The sequence below is a fragment of the Marmota monax genome, unplaced genomic scaffold (assembly GCF_021218885.2).
Source record: "Marmota monax isolate L192 unplaced genomic scaffold, Marmota_monax_Labrador192_F-V1.1 WCK01_AAM20220418_F8-fsc00037, whole genome shotgun sequence".
In the NCBI taxonomy this organism is placed as follows: domain Eukaryota; kingdom Metazoa; phylum Chordata; class Mammalia; order Rodentia; family Sciuridae; genus Marmota; species Marmota monax.
This window is the reverse complement of record NW_026693245.1, coordinates 14526355-14546403: the sequence shown is the minus strand read 5'-3', so window position 1 is coordinate 14546403 and position 20049 is coordinate 14526355.

Sequence of the window (20049 nt, the reverse complement as noted above, 5' to 3'; positions counted from 1 at the left end):
ATAATCTTCCTTCTTCTCACTGATTTGTGATGCCACCTTCAATATATACTGAGTTTGGGGTCGATTTCTGGGCTATCAAGTCTATTACATTGATCTGTCTGCCAATTCTTTTGTCAATGAACATTCTAATTATTGAAGTTTTATTATCTGGTAGGGCAAGGTCTCTTTCATTAGTCTTTACTTTCAATATATTCTTGGATATTTGGACCCTTTATTTTAAAAATCACTTTTTTATGCTTCCCTCTCTCCATCTATGTTGAATTTTTAATGAAGATTTTATAAATCTATTTAGCATTTTGTGAAGATGGGTGTTACTTTTCCAATGCAAAAATACCACATCGGTTTATTTAAGACTTCTTTTCTAGAGCTCAAACCTTTACAGTATTCTGCAAATAGGTCACATACTTCCCTAGGTATTTTAACTTTTTTTTTTTTGTTGGAACTATGAAATGGGACTTTATTTTTCATTATAGTTTCTTATTCTCATTTTGAGAGAGATTTGGGGGTGGAATAGAGAGAACACTTGCAAGAAGGCCTTTTTTGTAATAAGAGAATTTGATGTGAATTGGGAGTTTTGGCTCATGAAAATGGGTGTTTATTTTGGATTTCAATATGTTTGAATTAATGGTAATGCTTAGTGGTTCTTGACTTAAAGCCCATAATAATAAGCTTACATTATGCTGATTTTTTTGCAATAAAACAAAAAGAATGTTAAAAACCTAATAATAACAGGAATGTAATTCATAGTTGCGTTGCCCTTCAGTAGCTGGGGACAATGGAGTGCAGCAAGCATACAATTAAGCAGACTCCCTGCTTTTCATGTCACCCAAGGCCAGTGCAGTCAGTGCCAGGTATTACCAGAACATGCCAGCCCCTGAACAATGGTCTTTGGTTTAGTCGGGGCTCCCAAATGATATTTCCAATTTTGGACAATGTTTTACATATTGCCTTTAGTTTATATTGAGCTTTCAAGTAATAAAATCTTATCCTGGTACTAAATTTGAGTCATGCATGAAAATGCTGCACCATAATACTGAGTGATAAAACTTAAAAAAAGAACTATTCATAGATTACCTCTCTATATATATAAACTTAGAGAAAAATGTAAAGTTACTTAGAAAGTTAAATGTCCATAGATATCCAAAAAGAGGCGGGTAATAAAACTTTAATGCCTAAGGATCATCAAATATAAAGCAAAAAAATCAGCATATCTAAGACACCACCAAGATAAGATGTTTCATTATTTTGTGTACCACGAAGAAGGGAAAAGATTTTACCAGATAAACTATGTTTTGGTAAAGATTGTAAGACTCATCCCAGTTCTAAAAAATTTTTAAAAAGGGGGAATGTGTACTTCTTAGAATCAATGGTACATGTTAGAATGCTTTGGACTGCAATAAATTAGAAATCTGAATCAGAAATATGTTGACTTACATACCTGGAAATTGAGAGGAAGGGCTGGCTTCAGGAAGAGGCTGATCCAGAAGTTCAATATTGTCATTAAGGACCCATTCACCTATCACAAGATCAACTTCATTCCAAGACTAGTTCCCTTGTAAATAAAACACCAATAAATGTCAGCAGCAAATGGGCTGCAGAGTCCTGTTTTCACATCATGTCAAGGACAAAGGATTATTTTTTCCAAAAAATCAAAAAGAAATTTCCCAGATGTTCTCAATGATCCTACTCCAAACCAAGTCACCTACCCTTAAACCAAGTCACTGTCTAGAACTGTGCTATCCAATAGGGCAATGACTTGCTGCTGCAGTCTCCTAAAGAGACAGATAGAGCCTCTGCCCAAAATGTGATTCAATGTTGAGGCAGATGAGCCTCGCACACACCAAGAGGGTCTGCAAAGGTTCATAACTTATCTAACTTGGGTTTCTAGGAAAAGTAGGGCAACCTTTTAAGCAGGTCCAAAGTGATTAGATAGAACAAGAAAAGGAGACTGGCCCTATTTTTTATTGTAGTGAGGGTGAGAGTCCTGGGGACAGAGAAGAGCAGCATGGTTTGAATTTCCCTTCAGTGTTGAAAGAGAGGATGCACAGGGGTGGGGCATAAGAGAAGAGAGGGATGAGTTAAAGTTGCCAGCAGTCCAACATAAATAATAAAGTGAGGCCAATTTACTTGCCAAACATTGCTTATATTTAAATTAATTAGAAAGAAATAAAATTTAGAAATTCCATTTACTCTTTAGTCGTGCTGGACACATTTCAAGTATTTACCAGACATATTTGGCAGTCTTTTAGAACATTTCCACCATCCCAGAAGGTACTATTGGACCACACTGGTCTATCACAGGGTCCGTGAACTACAGCTCACAGACAAAATCCCATCCAGTGTCTATTTTTATATAGCCCACCAACTAAAAATAGCTTTTACATTTTTAAATGGTTAAAAAAAATCAAAAGCAGTATGGTATTTCATGATGGAAAAAGTATATGAAATTCAAATTTTAGTGTCCACAAATGAAGTTTTAATGGAAGCCAGCCAGGCTCATTCATGTATGTATTGTCTGTACTACTTTCACATCACAATGGCGTGAGTAGCTGTGATGCAGCCTGTATGATTGCGAGACCTAAAACTGACTCTGTAAAGTAAGTTCACTGGTTCCTGTCTTCAAGAACAGGAAAAGCCTTTAGCAATCAAGCCCATGGGTATAGGAAGCAGGTGGGGTCAGGTTCCTGGAGTCTCCTTGGGTGTGAAGGCCTGAGGGTTCCCTGAAAAGGAATGGACAGAGTGGGGCACTGGATAAGCCACCAAGAACATCCACCACACCCAGGAGGAAATGTGAATGAAGGTTTAACCTCTGGATGGAACTGAGCTAACAGTCACCAAGGTGACCTCCCTACCCACCACACAAACACCGTTTCTTGAACTACACCCTTTCCACACTGACTCCACACTTTGACTTCTATTTTATGTTCATGGTTTCACTCAACATCCATGCCTTTTTAGTTCCCAAAAGAAATTTTACATTCGTTCTTCTTAATCATTGTTACTGCCTGCATGTTTAAGATACAGAATCTCAAACCAATTCTTTCTGCTACAATTTTCATCCTCACTTTCTCTCTTCTCTTTCTCTCCAACCAAATGCTTCCTGTTTTTCTTTCAATTACTTAAATTCCTTACTTTCCTGATGAACTTTGGTCAGATAATTTTAAAAAGTGAAACCCAATAAAGCTGTGGGGGGGAGGCTTTTAGACCCTAGATAGTTTGAGTGTTTCAATCTATAGAAATTTAAACAGCCCATTGATCAATTGACTTCTCCCCCCTCATAATGGGACACACATTCTGAAATATATACCAGGTCAGATGTAGTCCAAGTTATGAGAATAAGTTATTAAAATGTATATATGTTTTTAAATGAACTTTATTTCTTAGAGCACTTTTAGGTTAACAATAAAATTGAGCAGAAGGTCCAGATATTTTCTGTTTACCACCTGATTCACACACACATAGCCTTTACCCTTAACAACCCCCCCACACACACACACACCAGGGAAGTATATTTATCGAAATTGATGAACATACCCTTACACACTATGATCAACCAAAGTCCATAGTTCACATTAGGATTCACCCTTGGCGCTGTATATAATAGTACCATATGAAGTAGTTTCACTGCTCTGTTCTCCACCTATTCATTCCTTCCTCCACTAACCCTTGGCAATCACTGATCATGTTACTGTCTCTATAGTTTTGTTTTTCCGAAAATTTCTCTTGAGATTTTTTTTCTCTGATCCATTTGTCATTTAGAAGTGTGTTGCTTAATCTCCACCTAGGATTTTCTGGCCTATGTTTCTGTTATTGGTTTCTATTGTGTGTAATTCTATTGAGCTCTAAGTGCACATATGGCAAGATCTCCGTTCTTGTAAACTTGTTAAAGTATGTCTAATGGCCCAGAATCTGGCTTATCTTGGTAAAGGTTCCTTGTGAGTTTCAGAAGAATTTGTAGTCTGTTGTTGTTGGAAAAGTAGTCCATAGATGTACATTATATGCAGTTGATTGTTATTGGGTTCTTACTGATTTCCTGCCTTTGGGATCTATCTATTTCTGATGAATGGGTGTTGAAGTTTGCATCTATTATAGTGAAGTTGTCTCTTTCTCCATGCTGTTCTAGCCTCTCCTATTTAATATTCTCTTGTTAAGTCTATTCATGTCAAGGATTGTTTGAGTCTTCCGATTGACCCCATTGTTATTATGTAATGCTCTTCTTTATGTCTGGTAACTTTCCTTGCTCTGAAGTCTGCTCTGCCTAAAATCAATACAGCCATTTTCACTTTCTTTTGACTAGTATTTGCATGGTATTATCCATGGACTTCTAATCTGCATGTATCTTTATGTTTAAAGTGGTTTCTTATAGGCAACGTGTAAGTGGGTCTTGTACTTTTTATTTTAACAATCTTTATCTTTTAATTAGTGCATTTACCATTGATGTTTAAAGTGATTATTTACATAGTTAGATTAACAGCTACCATATTTGTTACTGTTCTTTTTTCCCAAGGTTGTTTTTCTTTTCTTTTCTTTTTAGTGTTGGAGGTATCTACTAAAATATCCTCAAGCTTAGGGATTCTTTCTTCAGCCATGTCATAAGCCCATCAAAGACATTCTTTATTTCTGCCACAGTGTTTTTGATCTCTAGTACTTCCTTTTAGTTCTTTCTTACAATTCTTATCTCTGCTTGCATTTCTCAGCTATTCTTGCATACTGTCTACTTTATCCATTAGAGCTCTTAGCATATGAATCATAGGTATTTTTAAATTCCTGGTCTGATAATCCAACATCCCTGCCATATCTGAGTCTGATTCTGATGCTTGCTCACTCTCTCCCTCTTCAAACTGTGATTTTTTTTTTAAATCTTTCAGTATTTTTGTAACTTTTTTCTTGACAGCCAGACAGGCTGCACTGGGCTGAAGCTGCTATAAAGAGGCCTTTAGTAATGTGGTGGTAAGGTATGGAAGACAGCCTTTTAGTAATCCTTTCTCTGATCCTTTCTCTGGACTATGAACTTCACAAGTGCTTATCAGTTTCTCTCCTGCACCCCACTTAGGTGGGTCATGATTTCTGGAGGGGCTGAAGTTGGATATTTCCCTTCCCTTGGGTCCATTAGGCTTTTGTCAAAACCCCAGCAGGTTAGGCTCTGATTAGTTTCTCCCAAGAGCTAACCCTGTAAGAAGAACAGAATACTGTAGCAAGTTTCAAAATGGTTCTTTTTTCTCTCTTCCCCTACTGGAGGTATGAAGGAAATTTTCTCTGATGTTTATTGTGAGAACCTGGTAGACCTCCAGGAGGTAAAACTCACAAAGTCACCAGGGTCTTCTCATGGCTCGATTCCTGGAAGTTTAAATTTTTTTGGTGGTGGTGCTGGGGATTGAACCCAGGGCATTGCACATGTAAGGCAAGCACTCTACCAACTGAGCTATATCCCCAGCCCTCCCAGGAGTTTTAAACTCTCAGTCTGAGCCTCCAATAATTCATCAATTATGGTTTAGGTTTTCAGGTGCACTGGTTCCTGGAGAGGTTTCCACTCTGGTAAGTTGTACTTCTCTGTATTTGCCAGCTTTTCTACTGGGGGTGGGGGTAGGGATAGGGGTAGTAGCTTGACTTCACTTCTTTTGCAGATCTAAGTATTGTTGAGTTTTCAGTTTTTTTCAGCTTTTTGCTTGAAGTTAGGCCAGAGTAGGTCTTCCATGTTCCTTACATACCAACTCAGAAACCTGAAATTATGCAACATCATTTGCTTATGATAGCATGGTTGTGGTTACACAGGGTATAATGTAAGTTAGGATATAATGTAAATGAACTATAATTAGAGAAATCTTTTTTAAAGGGATTTATTATCTAGAGAATGTGAGTTAAGTTTGACTCTAAAATGCTGTAGCATTTTTATTTTTCTACCAGTGGTTTATTGAAGTGGAATTTCACTGCTAATTCAAATAGATAGGGGTCAGTGAGCTTTGAATAAGATGCATTGGCCTTGATTTTATAATTGCTATAATTCTACATCCTTCTTTCCATGGCTTGCTAATGAGAAATGTTTGTGGATGTTAAGAAAAGTAAATTAGGAAAGGGGAGAGGTTGAATTAACTAAAGGTGGAAGAGGGATATCAAGTAAGAATATTTCAAATTGACTAGGTTTGGGAAAGCTATTGTGATATTGCTGTTGTGTAAACCTGGAAGAAGCTCATGTGTTGCTCTCATTGCTAATTGGGTTTGAATGGGAAAAAAAAATTGTGGATTTAAAATTTTGTGTTGCCCCTCAAAGCTATTATCTCCTTTAAAACAAAAGAGAGAGTTGTCTTTATTGAAAGCATTAATAGCTTTTGGCAGAAGAGAAATTTAAACACACAGCCCTCCTGAACACTTCACCCCCTCACCCTCTGCTCACCGAGGTGGGAGGATTCGCAGGTGTTTCTATCAGAAATGCTGATGTGCTTCGTTGGAGAGAGGGAGGGAGGCGGCCAGGTCTCTGAGGAATGGGCTGTAGGAACCAAGTAGGACTGAATTTCAGGAGACTGAGAAAACAAAGAAAAGCAGCAGTGGGTTTATGTCTATTCATCTTCACTTCCTGCTTCTCAGAGTGCATGAGGTCTAATCCTCTGGTGGGTGATCAGACAGTTCAAGGTATAGCAAAAACTGCTGCTTCTACCATGCATTCTAGTTACCCAGAGGATGCTCCACCACATCTGCCCACTGCACTGCTCCTTGAGGCCTGGGGGACCTTCCCAGGTGGCTTCCCATTTCTGCATCCTCAGTCACCAGCCATGCCCACCCAGTTATTTCAAAGTCCTTAGTCTCTCTAGCACAATAGCAGTGGATGAAGTCAGGTCAGGATTTATTCCTCCCGTTTCTACCTGAGTGGATGGTATTTGGAGAAGGAACCAAGGAGAAGGGACTTGACACTGATTTTAAAATGTTAATACTTTCTTTACCTCACACATCTAATTCCCTAGTTTGCACAGGCTTTTTTTTTTTTTTCATATCCTTTGAAGCTCTTTGAAGACAAAGAAAACTTCTATCTTTTGCCCAGGAAAGTTCCACATGCAAAGAGGTCCTTTCAAGTGAGCTTTTAATCACCCCAGAATCAAGTTTGCCCTGTGGTTTTCTGTATGTGGCTGGCATACTGCAGGCCATGTTATTCTCAAATTGAAGATGTTCTTTCCCACTACCTGAAGATTATGTGTCTAGATACCTCAGAATAGAAGGGCTGTGCTGATAACCATATTAAAATCATAAAAACACCATTATGGTTTTCAAGGTAGAGTCAGGTTTAGTTAATCAGAATTGGTTTGCGAGATTCCATTTGTTTCTGTGTTTAAAATAGTGTCAGGTTGACAAGTCTTTTGTTCCCACACTATCACAGTGGCTTCTATTCTAATCTGTGTGATACTGGAACGATACAGATAAGCTAAACGTGGTTTAATCAATTCTGACTCTTCTGATCTGACTGATATTTTTGCATGGATTTTGATTAATCAGAAATATATAGAATATTCATGCCTCATCTCATAGTTATGACAGGTGTAGACTTTGTTTTTTCATATGTTCAGGACGACGCCACAATTCAAAGTGTCCCTTTCATATGACATACTACTAATTGAATGATTTCTTTTGTGAAATAATAGAATAGCCTGTTGGCTTCATACTTTTGAAATGGGAAATGTGGTTTAGAAAAGCTTTTGTGAAGTGTTATCAAGGGTAAATAAATTTATAATGATGTAATTCATATCCTTTCTCAACATAAGAGAATTTCTGGAGGTTTTTTGACTTAATAAGAAGAGTAATGGGAAAATATCCAAAATGGACTCTACAGAGAATGTCAAGAAATGCAAATCCACATGGAAGGTGGTATCAATTTACCTTCAAGGGGAAATATATATTTTCTGTTCTCCATCAGGACCTGTAATTCCAAATTTCTGGAAATTCTGCCAAAGGAAAGATAGAGTCATGGAAGGACAGAACGTGGTCTATTCTTAAACACAGGTCAGAACTGTGACAGGTCTGTCAAAAGCAAATAGACTTCTGACTTCATTTGGAGATGCCCAAAGCTGGAAGGGGCATCACTCTTACCTTTATGGAAAAGAGCAACAACAATACACACACACACACACACAAAATAAAAAACCCAGACAAACAGCACATCCACAACTTCTGTTTACCCATCAGAGAGCAAAGGTATGACAGGGCCCTACCTGAAGAGATGAGGTAAGTTTCTTACCTGGGACAGAGGAAGCTGAACACTGGTAAAAACTTAGTTCAGACTACTAACAAATTAGTAAAGATTCAGTGTAGGTTAGTAATGTAGAGAGTCTAGAACTCCTAGGGCCATAGATATAAAGGGATTTAAATTATCTTATGGGTGTTTTTCCCCACTGACCTCCCCATGTGCTCACACACAAAAAAAATCATGGAGAGAGTCTTTTGAAACCATCTCTGAAGGGTATACTTGCATCATACCAACTCAAGCTCAAGGTCAGGGCAGTGGGAAGGGAGGATCCTCTTCTCCCTGATCCCTTTCCCCTACCTCCTCTGTGGAATAAAAGTCTTCTACTTGGGGAATAAGGGCAGCAAATTCTGTCACCCTAAGGCACTGGTGCAAATCCATTGCAATTGAGAAAGAAAATAGAAAAAAATAACTCTTCTAAACTTGAGGGAGGGGCAGAAGAATTGAGAAAGCAATGAAAACTCTTGAGACTCAGGGGCACAATGATTACCTAAGTCTGAGGCATTGTCTGAACAACAAATACACTTGTCAACAGGCTAACAAGTATGGAACAGTGGAATTCTGCTGGGAGAATTACAAGAGTGTGAAAAGAGACCTTCTCTGGGGTGCAGCAAAAAGGGATGAACTAAGGCTAATAATAGTGAAGCTGATATTGGAAAAATCCCTATACTGACCCAGCCTCATGCTAAGCACAAGTCATCACTAAAGGAACCTTGCAGCCTGTGGTGCACTGTGGGGAGCCCATTCCAACAAGGAACCGGAAACACAGCTCAGCTTCCTAGTAGATTGAAAACTCCACATTGAAGGTCTATATAGGAAATGTATACCAATTTCTAAGCATAAAATTTGTAATCTTAGTCTCTACCACTCTACACAAGATGTCCAGCTTTCAAGGAAAACAAAAATTTAAGCAGGTGAAAAGGCAAGTCAAAACAACAGAGATCCTGCAGAGACAAAGCAAACAACAGCACCAGATTCAGATATGACACAGATGTTGGAACTTTTAGACAAGGAAGTAGAATAACTATGATTAATATGTTAAAGGATCTGATAGAAAAGGAGAACAATCGATGAGGCCCAATGGATAAGTTCAGCAAAGGGATGAAAACTATGAGCAAAAATTTCATAGAAATGTTTAAAATGACAAAACCACAATGATAAAGATAAAGAATGCCTTGCATAGGTTTTTACAGGAGACCCAAGATGGCTGAGGAAGGAACAGTGACCTTGGAGAAATTACCAAAACTGAAGCACAAAGAGCAAAACAAAAGGGGGAAAAAAAAAACAAGATTGGAGCATTTAAGAGCTGTAGGAAAACAAACAGCTTAGTATACTTGTACTTATAAGCCCAGAAAGAGAAGAAAGGAAAGAAAAAATAATAGGTGAATTTTTTTTTCCAAAATAAATGAAATGTATGAAAACAAAGACTTAAGTTCATAGAAAACCAAGAAAGATAAATGTAACTACACTCTCGCTCTCGCCCAACACACATACATAGTCATATCTTATCTACTGTGAAAAAACAAAGGGGCAGATCTTAAGGGTGGCTTAGAGGAAAAGATAAAAAAAAAAATAAAAAAAACATGACATACAGAGAAAAAACACAGGTAGGAATTACAGAAGACTTCTTGTTGGAAACTGTACAACCAAAAAGATATTGGAATGGCAAAAGTCCTGGAAAAAAAAAAGAAGTCAATCCACATCCACAATATTATACTTGTAAAAATACCTTGTAAGTATGAAGGAGAAATAGATTCTATCAGACAAAAATATTATAATCTTTCCCATTTATTTATCATGTGGAAAAGTTTGCAAATGTTTTTAGGCAGAGAAATATATCAGACAAAAAGTTGTGTCTATACAAAATTAAGAACACTGGCATGGAAATAAGTTCATATTTTCTTACTTTCAAATCTTCTAAAATGTAACAGAGAACCTAGAGTGAAAAATAATTATTTGATTACCAAAATGAATGCAAAAAATTTTTGAAAATATTCAACATCTATTCATAATTTTAAATTCTCAAGAATCTAGGAATATATAGGAATTTTCCTAACAAGACAAAAGGCATCTCCTAAAAATCTACAACATAATGGCATAAATGAAGACTAAATGCTTTTCTTCTAAAATTGGGAACAAAGCAGGCATTTCCTCTTACCCCCCCCCCCATTAAGTAAGCATTATATTACTAGTCTTAGCTAGGGCAACAAAGCAATGAAGAGAAATAAAAAGCCCACAGATTGGAAAAGAAGAGATAAAATTTTCTATTCACAGAAGACATAATCATCTGTATATAAAACCCCAAAGAATTGACCTAGAACTAGTAAGTCAGTTCTGCAAGGCTGCAAAAGACATGATCAATATAGTTCCTCAAATGTATTTTTATATATAAGTAATAAAAATACTTTGATATTTCAAAAATATTTTTATAATAGCACCAAATGCAGAATCAATACCTTAAAAACTAAAAAAGGTTGATTTAAAAATTTAAAGAAATGGAAAGATATACTTACTGTGTTCATGGATTGACTAAATATTGTTAACATGGCAACTCCCTTCCTAGTGACCATGTCCTGAGCTGTTTCCTCTGTCACATACTTTTCACTACGATGTTCTGTCTCAGCTCAGGCCCCCAGGAATGCAGTCAGCCATCTGTGAAACCATGAGAACCAAATAAACGTTTCCTCTTCTCAGATTGTTCTTGTTGGGTCTTTTGGTCACCCACAACCCCCTAAACTCACACTTGCCTTATAACAATTTTTTAAAGGAAAGAAAAATTTTGTGATCTTGTGTTATGGCAGAAGGTCTTACAAGAAATAAAAAGCATGATCTGTAAAATTTATAAATTAATAAATAGCTTTATAAAAAAGTAGAAAACACCTCATGTCCATAGACAAACTGTGATCTAGCCATCCAATGGAGTACTACTCAACAATAATGATAAACAATTATACACACAATGATATGGGTGGGTCACAAATGCATTTTTGCTAAGGGAGAATGCTGTTGATTCCACTTATATGACATTCTAGAAAAGGCAAACTGTAACTGGAGAGCAGAGCAGCAGTTGCCAGGAACTGGCAGGTGTAGAGGGGTTAACTGCAAGAGCAGCAGGAGGGAACATTCAAGTATTAGGAGGCTGTTCTGTGTCTTGATTGTTTTCTGTCTTGAATCATGTATCTATCATGTGACTCTGCATTTGTCAAAACTCTTAGAAATGTATACCACAAAGAGTGAATTTTACTCTATATAAACTTAAAAATAAATTTTAAAAAATGAATAGAGTAGGTTTTGCTAGCTTTCCCAATGACATCTTTCCTGGTGCTTTTCTGACATATCTGTCTTCCAAGTCATGAATGTTTCTTTAAAATTAGGCTCTGAAGCTGGGCACATGGTGTATATCTGTAACCCCAGTGACTCAGGTGGGTTGAGGCAAGAGGATCGAAAGTTCAAGGTCAGCCTCAGCAACTCAGTGAGGCCCTCAGCAGCTTAGCAAGACCACCTCAAAATAAAAAGTAAAAAGGACTTGGGATGTGGCTCAATAGTTAAGCACCCCTGGTCAATCCAAATACCAGGAAAAAAAAATTAGCTTCCACGTTTCCTCCTTTCCCCTCATTTGATCAGTCTGGAACTAGGCAAGAGTAGAGATGACTGTCTAATACTATCCCACCAGCTGTATCAGTGTGATACAGCACTTTAAGTTTGGCCAGTCCAAATGGAGTTGTGCTGTATATATATATGCCAGATTTCAAAGGAGTATGTCAAAACATGTAAATATAAACATGTAAATATAAATATGTAAATGAGATATTTCTCATTTACATATTTATATTGATTATACTTGAAATTGTATTTTTTTATATACTGGGTTAAATAAAATATAGTATTAAACTACTTTCACCTGTCTTTTTTTTCTACTTTTGAACGTGATTTCAGGAACATTTCAGATTACTTTTGTGGCTCACATTATATTTCCATTGGACAGCACTGGTATAGAAATTCTGCAATGACTAGCTATCTCTGCTTCTCCAAGCTTGTAGTTCTTGGTTCTTTGGAACAGAATGAAGTTGGGTTCTGTGATTTCTCCTTGAACTCTGGACATGGCTTTCTCTATTACTCTCTGTTCCCATAACTACCCCAACTTTCTCCTCCCTTCTTTTCCTCAGGAATACAATAATGGAATAGAATGGTGATCTTGCCCCACAAACAGAGTGTTTTGTTTATTCAGCAAATTGTTTTCCAAATCTTGAATATCTTAATTGGTGTGAGACATCTCTCAGGACCCACCACCCACTATGGAAACTTTACATAGTTACATTATTTATCTGGACCCTGAAGAAATTTGAGCTTATGAATCCCCTGAACTAGCCCAGCTTCCTCATTTTATAGATGAAATAATCCATGCCCAGGGTGGAGAGTGACTTCCCTGAACTGGCTTGGTCAGTGCAGTAGCTGGGACTAGCTCTGAGTCCACCGTTCCATTCTGGTTCCTCACTCCACAAATGAATCTGCTTGCACTTGATTGGTTTTCAAAATCCCAGAGGACTTCAGTGCAGCAATAAATCATCAAATACACTCTTCTACTGATATAGTTCAGAAACTACCTTCATCAAATGTGCCTCAAGAACACCTTCCACCATTTCTCCCTTGAGTTACCTGCCAGAGTTCATTTAAAACCTTGTTTCATCTTCCTCATATTGATCACCAAGAATGAATGAAGTTATTTTTGTTCAAATTGTTTGTGTACAGACACATCTCTGTGCAGCTGGTCACCTGCTGTGAGAATTTTGTGCTACTAAAGAATCAAGCTCCTCGAAGTCAAGGGAGTCAACTTATACTTCTTCAGAATGGCTGGATTATGAGGGATTTTGAGTTCCCTTTCTATTCTGGGATTCTTAAATCTTTGAGCCTCCTCTGAGCACCTGCTTACAGAATGTGAGGTCTAAGTGCAGAACTTGACACATGATAGGTTCCTGGCAAATATTAGTTCCCATGAGTATTTCTTCCTATTATCCATATCACCGCTTCCAGGTCCATTTCTACTTTGCTATCAATTTCTCATTCAATTTTGTGAAAAAGGTAAATAAAAACAAACCTAAAGACATGGATTTTCTCAATTGGCTATTGCTTCTGTCCAATTTTCTCCTTTCTTTTGGGATCCTTATGTCACTTTGGTTAATCAGTCTTCCTACCATATCCTGACTTAGAATAACCTGCAATAATCATGAATGCAGCAGGCAATCCACTCCCTCTTCCCAATTAATGATGAAAGTATAAGACCATCCATGACAGCCATTTCTGCACTTGCCAACAACCAGATATGCTGCAATTTATCAATAATCTTTCTTTGTGATTTTGCAGCTAATTTTGCAATGAAATTTCCTGAGACATATCAAATCTTTACCAACATAAGATATATTATATCTCTTGTATTTCCCCTTCATCTATTTATAACTGTCAAAAAACAAAAAAGCAAAAGTGATTGTACTCAAATGATTTGTTTCTTTGAAGCCTGAGCCACCTATTGTTCTTGATATCATCATTCTCTGGTTACTTAGAAATGCCTATGTGTACACATGTATATTAATATATATTATTATGATTGGAAGTGATATTTTTCAGGACCATCATTGCCAGTATATTTCTTTTCTTCTTCTTTTTTTTTGCTTTGAAAACCAGGCTATACTTCATATTCACACCCCTCCATTCATCTGATAGTTATCCTGATTCCATGCCAAGTGCTCAGCCTGATTTTCAATGATTGCTATGTGAATCTTATCAAACTCCCAAGCATCCCTCCTCTGGATCTTGAGCTACATCCTAAATGATACAGGCCACATTGAGCATTTGCCCTCTCATAACCTCAGAGAAAAGCACTTTCAAGGCACCAGAAAGGAAAGTATGAGAATCACAGATTCTGCCACTAGTGGAAATGTTTTTCCCCGTCCCCAGGGAGTTCCTGTGAAAGTGCAGGTTTTTTAAAAAAAATGAAAATAATTATGGAAATCAATTCCAAATGGAAGTCCTGGGATTGGAATGTGGCTCAGTGGTAGAGTGGTTGCCTAGCATGTGTGAGGCCCTGAGTTCGATCCCCATCAACACACACACACACACACGAATATAAGTCCTGTCTTGATTACATGTGACCTAAAATAAATTGGGAAATTTGTCTAAATTTCCTAGATATTTTGTCTAAATTTTCCTACATATTTCATTTGTTTGGGGATCTTGTCTTTCAAAGAAAGGAAATTGACACTTATTGGGAGCTTATCCTAGGTCAGGGATTCTTGTAGCTCTCACTCAATCCACAAAATCCCTAAAGTATATTTTATCATCCCCACCTTATATATAACATTGTGGACACTGCAGCTAGGTGGTTATACCTCAGGCCACAGGGGCAAGGGGCAGAGTCAGGACTCATACAGTAAGCGTGACTTCAGAGATCTATCATTTTCCATAATCTATACTGATTTTACTTTGCAAAAAAAAAAAAAAGCATTCTGTGATCACAGATAAGTCTGGAATTATTCTGAGCCCAGTTTTTTTCTGTGTCAATTAAAATGGGTTGGAAAGATTACTGCTAGGGTTGTTGTTTCTTGTAACACATATTCATGGCAAGAGAAGAAGAATATTAGTTGAGAGAGAGAGAGATAGATAGAGAGAGAGAGAGAGAGAGAGAGAGAGAGAGAGAGCAGAGTCCTAGCTATCCAGGAGGCCAAAGTGGAGGTATCACTTGAGCCCAAGAGTTTGAGACCAGCCTAGGCAATTTAGTGAGACCCTCATCTCCAAATAAATAAACAAATATTAGACTTTTAAAAAGTGAAAGGCCTAGTTTGAAACTTTATGGCTTACAAACTGCTAACTCCAACCCGTGAGTTAGAGTACTCATCTGGGTAATCCAAAAGAGACTTCCACAAAGAGTGCGTGAATGAAAGGCCCAATCTTTAGAAGAGCAGTTCTGTATGCTGATATTTTCAGAAAGGCTTATCACTTAAAGAATTTACATTACTGTATGATATTTCCTCTACTTCACACCTTTATCTGCCCCTTTACTTTGCATATCATAGATAAGATGCCATTTCACATCATTTGTCCCCAATATGGCAAAAACTCATCTATAGTTATGAGAGGTGCCATTGCTTAGACTGTTGACTATGGTCTCAGTGTCCTTCATCCTTGTTTATTTAGTTTTGGGGGACAGGAACAGGCTTTTGTTTTCAGGAACTGCTATGTTCCAATTTGCAGCTTCTGCACAGTATCATATTTTAAACAATTCTGTGGGCACAACTTTACATAAAAATTTTCTGTATTTCCATCAAGGGAAGTCAACCTGTCTGTAGACACCCTCTGATGGACCTCAGCAGCTTGATATAATTAAATCTTATGGGATAGGTCCCTGTGAATTTTTTGAGGAATAGAGAAATGTGGGCTGGCTAGTGAAAACTCAAGTCCAAAGTACTCCTTCAATCATATTGCAAAATACACGTTATTTTAAAAATTGAGATTCATGTAATTTTCTGACTTGATTGAACTAGAAACTCTCAGCAAGAGCTTGATTTCCAGTCCATTATCCCGACCAAAGAGGTTGGATGAGCTTCTGTTAAGTGTACAGTTCTTGAGCTCTCTGAATTCTGCTCATCAACAGTGAAGGCATGTTGCCGAGGACAAGCAGAGGAGCTTTTGTGTCCTCTAATCTCCGCTGTCTGAGCCATCAGCATTCTAATACATTGTGCCAGCGTGTGCTGTTTCCCAGAATAGCCATGTGGCTGCTTTCCTGTGGTTACCTCTCTGGGCTGGGAACATAAAGGGCTGACAAATCTAGGATAACAAGTGCCACTGCCTAGTATCATCAGGGACAGAGAGTGGTTATGAAGTTATTAAGCCACTTAGAGTCTCAGTTTTTTATCTTTAAAATGGGGGTAATATCTACTGCTCAGATGTGGTTTAAAAAAAGACAATGTGTGTGAGCGCCCACGCACACATTTGAGTGCATGCATGTGTTAAGTATCATGCAAAATACTTAGTATAGAGAATATAATAAAGTGCTGTGGCATCAGGTGTTGGCTGATAATGAATGGAACAAACACATTCAGGGCTTGTTTCGTGCCCATTCCTTGCAAAGCTCTGAAATGACAGACATCAGGGCTCCTATCCAGGAAAATCCTGCATGGACCCCTCTCACAGCAGTCACTCTGTCTGCAAATTTTCCCAGAGCCCATTGCTCTTGGCCAGAGCATTGTTAGGCCTCCATCAAATGCCCTGTGGGCTAAAGTGCTTCTGCATCTTACCTACATCATCAAGTCTGTTATTCATTGCAGTTCTGAGCATAGAAGAAACTTTGGCCAATAAAAGGAAAGAACAGTTCTAGTTTCTTCCTCCCCCAGTTCCTGATGATCTTGAGAACTTAGATATGTTTTTCCCCCTCAGTGTCTCCTAATGCATGCATTTCTTAGCTCAGGCCTAAATGTGATTTGTTCTTTATGAATATAATATTCAAGGCATCAGATCTCAATTGTAGATATGATGCCTTTTTTATGAAAAGGTATTAAGAACCTGCAGTTGCCTGGTATGTGTCTATAGTTTAAATGTGTATATGTTGGGTGGGTATAGCGTAAAATATGCATGCTTTTAAGAAAAAAATTAAAAATCAAGATATCTAAAGAGTAATAAAAATGTAAGTGACCCAAATCCCACTAAGCAGAGTCCCCTTAATTTTAATCTTATATACTCTTTTGACCATTTATATTAGTACATCTAAATTAAAAATATAGAGGGGCTGAGGATGTAGTTCAGTGGTAAAACACCTAGCATGTGTGAGGTACTGAGTTTGATTCCCAGCACTTCACAAAAAATATAGACATCCTCTAATAATAAAATAGGGTTATATTTTATATCCTGATTTTATTCTACTCAAAGTATATTAATATTCTTTATCTCTAGATATATTTTATTTACATCTTCATCCAAATGACTATGAATATTATAAATTATTTAATTAACTTTTTATTACCAGACAGTTTTTTATAATATTTTTTTTTCAGTTGTAGTTAGACACAAAACCTTTATTTTATTTATTTATTTTTATGTGATGCTGAGGATCGAACCCAATGACTTGCACATGCTAGGTGAGTGCTCTACCACTGAGCCACAACCCCAGCCCCCAGATAGTTTTAAATTTTTATTCATGAATGTGAAACCTGAATGCCTCAGGCTTTACTAGCCAGTGAGTACAAATGTAATAACTTTACTTCCCCAAATTTATGATTTCTAAGGACCCAACTCCCATCATTTTTAGTGTCTTTCTCCCTCAGTATTTCCATGGAGCCCCAGACCATGGATTTTCCCTGGTTCTTATGAGCTTTCCTGGGCAACTGAACCAAAGCAATGTGTTTCCAAGGCTGCCAGTCCCTAGGGACATGCTGCGGCCTGGCATTCTGCTCCTGTTGTACCAACTCATCAGCAGCATCCGAAGATTCACTGTTTCAAGCGTTGGTGTGACTGAATACTATCCATGCACCTCAAAACTGTTAGCCCTCATGGAGCGAGAAGAAAGATGCATCTTCACTGTGCTCAGGTGGGTTCCTTAGCAAAATAGCTCAAAGCCTGGTGTGTCCAATGTTGAGCTACACACCATCAAGTCTTAATGACTTCTTTCTCTGAGTGCTCACCCACACCTTCTTTAGTGTGGGATAGGATGACCATCCATCTCAGTTTGTTGGGACTTTTCTGGTGTTACCACTAAAAGTCCCACATCCCAGGAACTCCCCTATCCCAGGCAAATTGGAATGATCAGTCTCTCTAGCAGAAGAGTCGGTTCAAATGTTGGTACCAGCCAACACTCTGAACTCAGGACCACTGCTTCCTTGGAATGAAGAAGCCCTGTTGCTAATCCTAGTCTTGCTTTCTCCTTTAATCTTCTATCTCCCAAGACATTTTAGGATTCTTCCATCTGTTCTCCAGTACAGCCACATCCACCTGACAGGCCTGCAAATGTCTCAACCTCAAAGAAAAATAGGCTTTCAAAATGTTTGTCTTCAAGATGCTCTCTAGCTCCTCAGTTTGCCTGGCGTTCGTCTCTTAAACCAGGGAATGCACGTACATGTATGGTGAGAGACATTGACCCCACTCAGTAGAAACTCTGGGACCCCATTGCTTTCACATAAACAAGGCTACGATGAACATTCTTTTTTCTTAGGTCTCTATGAACGAGACTGATTATCTCTTTAGGAGAAATCCCCTGAAACGTAATGGCTTTTTTGGGTCAATGTATTGCCAATTTCCTTCCAGAAGTCTATTCCAATTCATTCTTTTGGGTTTATTTTGCAAACCATGCACAATTTGTCCAGAATAAAAGAAGCTCTGAGTGGTTTCTAGGAGAATAGAGCATATTTCATGTCAAAGGGGAAGAGGAAAGGACATAGAGGAGAGCTGGGTCCCAGTGCTGCCGGAAAGGGCACAGTGCCTTCATAAACACCTCGCACTCAGTGCTTGGTGGCTAGTACACAGATCCTTGTCCTGGAACATCCATACCATCCCTCTAAACACAGTGCTTCCTCTTTCGCATCCAAATTCCCGCAAGCCTCAGCCAAAGAATCTGCACTTGTAAGAAAATAGAGACTGGAAAAATTCCATTCTGACTTGTTTCCTTTCCTTGCTTGATTTGCATAAGACCAGTGATGTTGGACCCCAGGAGATCAAAAACCATGAAAACCCCAGATCCGGGTCGTCATTAGCAAAATGAAGCAGTTACCCGGTTAGTTGTAGGACTGCCTGAGGTGATACAGGGGATTATGCCTTAGAGTTTCAGAAACAATATGGGAGACTGGCTGGGGTAATGATGGGGCTCAGTGCATCATCTAACCCCTGGTTATCAGACTTCCTGGACCCAGAGACCTAAGGAAGGGATCGCTTGTACTTTCCAGAATCAAGCAGACAAGGTGAAATCTAGGAGTATGGAGCACATCAAGTGACTTCACCCCATAAGGCATAATCAACAAATACTCTGGGAGGAAAAACAAAGGGAGATATGTTCAAAGAGCCTATACACCTCTGTCTTTTTTCAAATTCATGTAAAGAAAATGCAAATAATTTAAACTAAAATGCACTTCATGTTTGTGTGAACACTTTGAAATTCTCTATGTGCAAAAGCTATTGGAAAAGATTCGCTCCTTACCAGGCAGTGTGGCAAGCAAACCAATGTCACCATTAGGTCTGATTTAAATGCTGAGTGCACTAACTAGACATCCATTTATATAACTAACTAACTGTCCAAACACAAATAAAAGACCCGATTTCCTCAACACTCCCGCAGAGTCTTAGTTAGTTAGCTCTTCGTTGGCCCCAAATGGGCTCCCACGTGACTCATCCAAGACATTTCTCTGAGCTGCCTGGACTTGGGTGGTAAACCACTGCACTGGGGAGTCATGGTTGAGATAATGCTTTTATTCATGTGCTCAACTCCTGCAGTACATGTAGGAAACGTGGGTTCTAGGCCCAGTATATTTAACTATAAACAAGTTGCTCTCCTTTCTGAGCATTAGTTTCCTGGCCTTTAAAATTAAGAGTTTGAACTACATTGCTTCCTCAGACCTTCTCACCTCTGATATCATCAACAAAATCGCTCCCACCAAATAAATAACCTGAAGTTCTGTTGAGTTCTGGAAAAGTTCAATTTAAAATAATTGTTTGTTTTTTGTGTGTGTGTGTGTGTGTGCTGTTTGAGATCAAACCCAGAGCCTCACACATGCTAGGAGAGTGCTCTACCACTAAACTACATCCCAGTCCCATCATTTGAATATCTGCAGTCACTACGTGGAAAGAAA